The sequence below is a fragment of the Phasianus colchicus genome, chromosome 1, assembly GCF_987193195.1.
Source record: "Phasianus colchicus chromosome 1, bPhaCol1.hap1.1, whole genome shotgun sequence".
NCBI classification, from domain to species: Eukaryota; Metazoa; Chordata; class Aves; order Galliformes; family Phasianidae; genus Phasianus; species Phasianus colchicus.
Genome location: NC_143436.1, coordinates 89264147 through 89271138, shown reverse-complemented (window position 1 = coordinate 89271138; position 6992 = coordinate 89264147). Strand labels below are relative to the sequence as shown.

At 45.3% G+C, this 6992-nt stretch overlaps 1 long non-coding RNA gene across 1 annotated transcript; it reads right to left on the bottom strand.

The window, feature by feature from the left end:
- Positions 1–338: 338 nt before the first annotated feature.
- LOC149919827 (uncharacterized) lies at positions 339–4231 on the bottom strand. The gene is made up of 3 exons (XR_016463703.1): positions 3878–4231; positions 1685–1853; positions 339–1233 (listed from the first exon to the last, which is right to left on the bottom strand). It is a non-coding gene; the product is annotated as an uncharacterized LOC149919827 (long non-coding RNA).
- Between the last annotated feature and the right edge of the window lie 2761 nt (positions 4232–6992).

Genomic DNA, 6992 nt, shown 5'->3' with positions numbered 1-6992 from the left:
TTTTTTATTTATTCCTTTCCTTTGAACAAAGAGTCCTGCCGGTGTGAAGATGAAGCCAGGTTGTTATGCGTGCCCTCGCTCCGTCTTCTGTGACACGTTACTTCCGTAAACAGTTCCATTGCGTTTTGTCTCTGCCCTACAGAGTCAGCTCACAGGGCCTGCTTCGTAAAGCCACTTGGTCGGGCTGTCTGTAGCAGCCACAGGGAACTGACACGCATCCCACTGAGGTTATTTGTGCTTACTGAAGCCCAGTTCCTTACTTTTATCTCTTGTTTTCAAACCCCGTAAGGCTGCTTTATGCTAAATACTGTGAGTTTGGTTTTGATTCCTAAAATAGACCCCTTCCCTCTCTCCCCCCTCCCCATCCCTTGCAATTTGATGAGTGCTCTTATAATAAATTCATTGAGACGTTGTTCCAAAAGGCAGCACTTTCACAGGGACGGCACTCAATCTCACGTAACAAAGGTCTATATTAAGATCCATAGATTGAATCTAGATAAAATGCATTCTCCACTGCTGCTGACAGCAGGAAGATCCCCCAGTGCTGCTGTGCTGAGGCACCCAGTGCAGAGGGATCTGCCACCCAACTGCATTGCCTGGAATTCTGCTGCAGGCAGGGATGTTGCTGCTGCAAAGATAGGAGGGAGGGAAGGAGAGGAGACTCACCTGTTTACAGGGTTATATGGAAAAGAAAAAAAAACAACAACACCACAACTGAATATTATTTGCCTGGGTCCTGCTGTTGAAGTACTGGGCTGGCTTTGGCCACTTGCCATCTGTAATGCAGCAGGAATCAGTGGTGTTGGTCTCAAAACTTTGGACACTGTTGAACCAGCCCCACAAAGTGCATCACTGTATGTCCCCTCTGCTCATGGGCAGGAGGTTGGAAAGCACTTCAAGGCTGCCTCCTTCCAGAGCAAGTGTCAGGAAAAAGGTGTTATCCAGCCTGCCAAAAATTGGTGCTGCCAGAGAAGACAAAACCCTGGCAAGCTCAGTAGTAGGCCTGTGTGGGCCCAGGAGGAGCCTTCTTTGCACTGCAAGGGGAGTAAGCCACCAACAGAAGTCATCAGACATCAGAGTTGGTCTCATTGTACTCTACAGGGGCAAAATCAGTTTCATCGGTGTTGCTAAGGCTCTCCTAGGACATGTGGTGTTCCTGTGTGATGGATGGGCCATCCTCCTGGAGCAGGTCTGACAGTCCAGCTAGCTTGTAGCAGAACAGGAACCGACCACCTGGGAGAACAGAGCAGGATGGAAGAGGACGTTTACTGACAGATGAATGCATGAATACATCATGCTGTGATCCCGTTTCCAATAAAAAGTTTCCCCCAACTCATTTTTTTACATAAACTGAAGTCAAACAGGATGTGAATCTGACCCTTGAGTGTTATCCTGCTGGTGTTATCCCACCACTACTCCCATCACCGCTTAGCTGGTTACAGTTGAGAAGAGACTTGATTAAGCATACCTAACCCACCCTGACACAGCTAACTGCAAATACTAGTGGTTTCCTCACCACACTATTTGATTCTTGGGTCAATTACTTCTGGCAGTTAAGTGGCAATTGTATGATGTAAATATATGATTGTAAATATTAGTCTTTCAAGCAATGTTTTCTCATCCATTTTACTGTTTGTGAGGAGGTGGAATATAGCAACAACCTTATTCCCTCCCTGATACTCACCTAGCTGTATTTGCAGCTCTGTTGTTCTGCAGCATTTCACAGTTCTGAAGTAATATTAGACCATTTATATCAGCGATCTCTGCCTTGTGGGAAATTCCCCTGAACTGGTTCCTTCCCAGGCTGTTTTGTGTCAGTGAATTTCCATGATCCCAGAGAATATCAGTCCTGGCTAAATGGTAATATAATCAGAAAATCTTCAAGTGTGTTTCTGGAAAGTCTGTGATAGATGTGCTGTTCCCCCATACACAGCAGAACTGACCCTATTACTTGCTTCTGATATCACAATATATTTAAAGAAAATCAAATCATGCAAAGTGCTGCAAACAAAAACAAACTACAATCTGCAGTTACACAAATTCCTTAAGCACCTGCATAATTCAAAAGGCATGTGTCATCCCACTGGCTGCTATACATTTGCCTGGATTTCAGTTCATTTTGCTCCACTGTGTGTTTCTGGAAGCTAAGCATCCCACTAAGTATCTGACAGTGATTTTCTGCTGTGAGGCTCCTGTCGTACGGACCACCCAGGCTTTAAATGCATCACTTGCTTTGCTGCTGCCCTCAAGAGGATCACACCTCTGAAAGACGAACATCTTTTTTGGAAGGCAGACTGCATGTTGGAGTTATTCACACTGGAGTTCCTGTGAAAAACAAACACCTTTTTCCTCCTGACTGTGTTGGGCATTGCAGTACTTTGGAGCTCTGTGTGCCACATGTTACTGCTCTGCCTGTCTCTACCTTTACCTGTCAGGGATGCCCTGAATCTTGCTGTCAGTGAGCAGGGGCTGGTGTAGGGCTCTATGGCTACAGCAGGGATGCCCTCCTTGCTCTTGTCTTCAGGGACAACCTTCCTGAAGCACAACCAGCAAGCAGGCTCATTTCCTTTGGGACCTCCAGTCAGTGCATATGCTGCCTGGTGTTCAGGAAGCTTCCAACAGCATTTCCTTCAAACCAGCAGAAATTAAACTGAATATGCTCCTTCACTTTCTCTGACTCTTCCCAAAACATCACTGTGTAATAAGGCTACAGGTAGCGTAGCATTGCTTCCCAGAGACAAGAAGACAGATGCACAGCCACAGCTACAGAGCCAAAAATAAGAACATCTGTAGGCAATATAGGTGTCTCATTGCAGGACAGGGGCAAAGCACTTGCTTGGCACCTGCTGGTGGAGATGCCCTCTGAGCAGTCCCCAAGGAGGACAGCTTTATAGGAAGGGCAGGGCAGAGCAGAGCAGAACCAAGCTGTCTGCATGTCATAAGTGAATGAATGGAGTGAGTGCATTGCTGGCCCCATTTCTGGCTTTGCTCAAGCATCAACATGCTGCTGCTGTCCTGGTCTAGCCTAGAAAGCTGAACTTTGCTGCATCCCTGAGGAAAGGATAGCAAGAAAAAAAAGTTTATGGCTCCAATTGGTTAGAGGTATGAATTTTTCACATGACAAGGTATTGCTAGCGGGGACCTGCAGGACTGGTCTGTATGAGTAGAGACCATCAGCTGCCCCATCTCAGAGCCATGAGCTCACTGGGTATTTCTGGAAAAGCAGATTGAAAAAAGGGACTGAAGTCCAGATAAGGCCCACAGTGGAGCAGGCTGTACCCCTGCAGCCCACGGGCACCATGCAGGGCACATATCCATGTTCAGCCACGGAGGAGTCTGTAGTGTGGTGGTGGATGGGGCCTGGAGGAGGCCAGTGCCCACGGAGAGCCTCCACAGGAGCACCTCAGCCCAGAGCTGTAGTATGTAGAGAACAGCTCATGGTGGGGCAGGAGGAGCTCCTGCCCATGGGAAGCCCACTGGGATCAATTCAGGAAGGAGGGCATTCCCTTGGGAGAGACTCATGTGGAGCAGGGGCAAAGTGGCCGTGAAGGAGTGACAGAAACAAAGTATTCCCAGTTCCCCTGTGCTGCTCGGGGGCAGGAGGTTGAAGGTTCAAGAGTAAAGTCAAGCCTGGGAAGAAAGGGCATGAGGAAACAGTATTTTCAATTTTGGTTTTGGTTTTCACTGTCCAACTCTGTTATTAGTTGGCAATAAATCGAATTAATATTTCAAAAGCTGAGTCTGTTTTGCCTGTGATGGTAAGTGGTGAAGGGCCTCCCTGTCCCTATCATAACTTTTTTTCACCGCATTTTCTCCCTGTCTTGCTGAGAAGGAGCAGCTGAGGTGGGTACCTGACATCCTGCCAAAGCCAACCCACCTCAGCTGCACTGCCAGACTGCTGATGTGGATGACTGAGCAGCTGGGGTAGCTCACAGGTTTCGGCTGAGGACAGCCTGGCATCTATCCTTTCTGACGCAACACACTGCCTTCATGGGTCACGCTTAGATGACATTGGGAAGAGCGTCTCTGAGACACGGCTGGGACCTGGGGCAGGAACAAGGCCTGGGCAGCACCGCCAACCCAGCACAGCAGACCCAGCCACCCCAACAGATTTTCTTTTCCCAAAGTGCCCTGGGGAATGGGGACACAAGTGGGACCCCTCCCATCCCCAAGGTGCAGCACCATGCCAGCCACCAGGCAGTCTGACCAAGGCTCACAAACTCTGTCACCAAGCCTGTGTTGAAGGGCTTGAATACGACAATTGTTTCCACTGTGCAGAGGCATTTGTTCAGTAAGGAAAGGCTGGTGGAAGTCTCACTTTTATAACTCCCGTTGCTATTTTTTATGAGTGCTTATAACACTGACTGGAAATCCATCTCTAGAGTTTATGTAAAAACCAGCACTCCCTACTCAGGATTCATAAAGAAATTCCATGTTTTTAAGCATTGGGCCTGCACATTGCGGTCTGGGCGAAAGTGACATGTCAACTGTTTTTACCTGCTGTGATGCCATGCTAAGACAACACCAGCCTACTAAACTCGGGGGGTGATCCTAATTATGCTGGCACAAGGCTAATTCAATTCAGATTGCTATAACAACAAACAGTGTCCATGCTGGCTGTAATCACGTTAAGGTCTATACACAAAATAATTAGCATCTTTATATTTGGTAAATAGAGGTCCACCACAGGTTAGCTTCAATGAGGACACTGCATTGTTAGAAGATGGGGCCTTTTGAAGCTCTTGCAGAATGGGTATCTGGAAATAAAACTCCTCTACAAAACACAAAAGAAGGACTTCATTACCCCGCTGGCCTCTTCATCAGTTTTTGTTCCTTCTTCTGAAGTAAAATAATAATTCATTTCTTCAAGCATAGGGAATCAAAACAAACTACATACACCAGAAGAGGTACTTGCTCCATTTCTTTGTATACCCAAGTGTCACCTGACAGACTTCCCAAATCCAGGGATGCTTCTTGCAGGCCCACATCTGACAAGACACAGGCAGACTGTTTAATTATCAACCATCTCTCTGGTCCCTGGTCCCAAGACAGACATGCAGTTCAGAAAAGTAGGAGTACTCTTCCAAAAGCAAGTCAATAACTGACAGCCCTTTGCTCTGCAAGAGGCTTTGTCACTTATATTAAAAAATAAAAATAAAAATAAACATATAGCAGACACATATTTTAAATCTTATAGAAATTTTTCAATTTTTTAATTTTTTTGACATGTCATTTGACAAAGCTATGTATGCTGCCCAATGCTGTGGGGTATCTGCTTTTTATTCAGAGGCAATTGATGCTTTCCAGAGAAAAATAACCCCTCTTCATAATTGCAGGACTTTTCACACACACACAAAAAAAACCAAAAAACATTGCCTTTGACATTTTCTGTATTTTGTAACAGTGCCAGAAAAAATAGTATCCCTGTAGTTTTGTTCTAAAATTGAGATAGCATCTGAAACATTCTTACCTTGTGTTTTCGATAAGCAGAAAATGATGGTTAGTGATTTTAATAAAGTGTCATCAATTAAATTGCTTCAAATTCTCTGGTATATCTCACATAAATCTACGCTTAGGCCCACTAGACACAACAATGACATTTCAGCTTGTTCTTGTCAGCCTGCTGTGTATATGTGCTTCAGTGCAACAAGGTGGGTCTGATCCATCAAGTGGAAATGACAGCTCACACAGTTGTAGGGAATGGTATACCTTAATATCAGCAACCTGTAGATCAGCCTGTCAGAGTCCAGAGCTCAGGAGAGTGCAAAAGTAATTATTGTACGAGGACTGCTCCAAAAGTAATGACTCCTACTTTATTATATTGGACCACAATGTGAGATGTGGATGTTGGTTGTGTGGCAGTAGCGATTGAAGCTTCCCACCACTATTCCCTTTCTTGTTGTATGTGACAGATGGCAGCGGAGGGACAGTTTGACAAAATGGCATCTGATGTGGAACCGTGTATGAAGCAAAGGTGTGTCACTGAATTCCTCCATGTGGAAAAAGGGCACCCACTGGCATTCATCGACATTTGCAAAAGTCTCTGAAGACCAAACAGTGGATGTGAGAACAGTGGGTGGTGGGTGCTGCGTTTCAGCAGTGATGACAGTGACAGTGAGTCATCTGCACCGATGCAGTTTTTTATGAGTGCAGCATGCAGGCTCTTTCTCATTGATGGTGTAAATGCATATGAAAATGACTATGTTGAAAAATAGTGTTTTGTAGCTGAACGTTTTCTCTATCAGATAGTATTATTGTGCTCTTTGTTGCAGGTTTCACGGAAATAAATAGGAGGCATTACTTTTGGAGCAACCTACATATATTTGTCTACATGATAGAGGAAACTTTTTACTTTGGAAAAAAGTACCTGAGCAAGGGGGAATCCTGAGGTCCAGCACCCCTAGGCAACTGTCCCAGAAGCCATCCCAAAGCAGTGGCAGGAGAACTGGGAAGCATTGGCACCAGCTAGCCCTCCTGGGGGAGAAAACAGCTGATGGGTTCATTATTTTGATGCAGGTTATAACTTGCTCAAATATTTAATAATGTTAATTATTTTTTAGCTCCTTTCAGTTCGACGTGGGGACAAAACCTGTATGAGGGGCTGTAGGTTGTCTTTCACTTCTCCCAGAGATAATCTCCCTTATCAGCACTGTGCTCCTGAAGCATCTGAGTTTCTCAGGAAAGTTTGAGCGTGTTCTTATCCTGTGATCTTTGTACCCTTCTTCTTCCTTTAAAAAAAAACAAAACCAAAAGCACATTATTTTTAATTTGCTTAATCATTAGCCTATTGGTAGTTTTACCCCTGATGTAATAACATTGAACCACAACCCATCATGAACCATGACGGCAGGCAGAGCTTACTTCTGGCACTGCTTTCTCCCATGGAAGAACATTAATAACACGCACTGCAGAACTCTGCTTGCCCAAGCAGCACTTGCTTAGTAAAAGCACATCAGTTGTTCTCCGTAAGCTGCAGTTTTTGGACAGAGGTG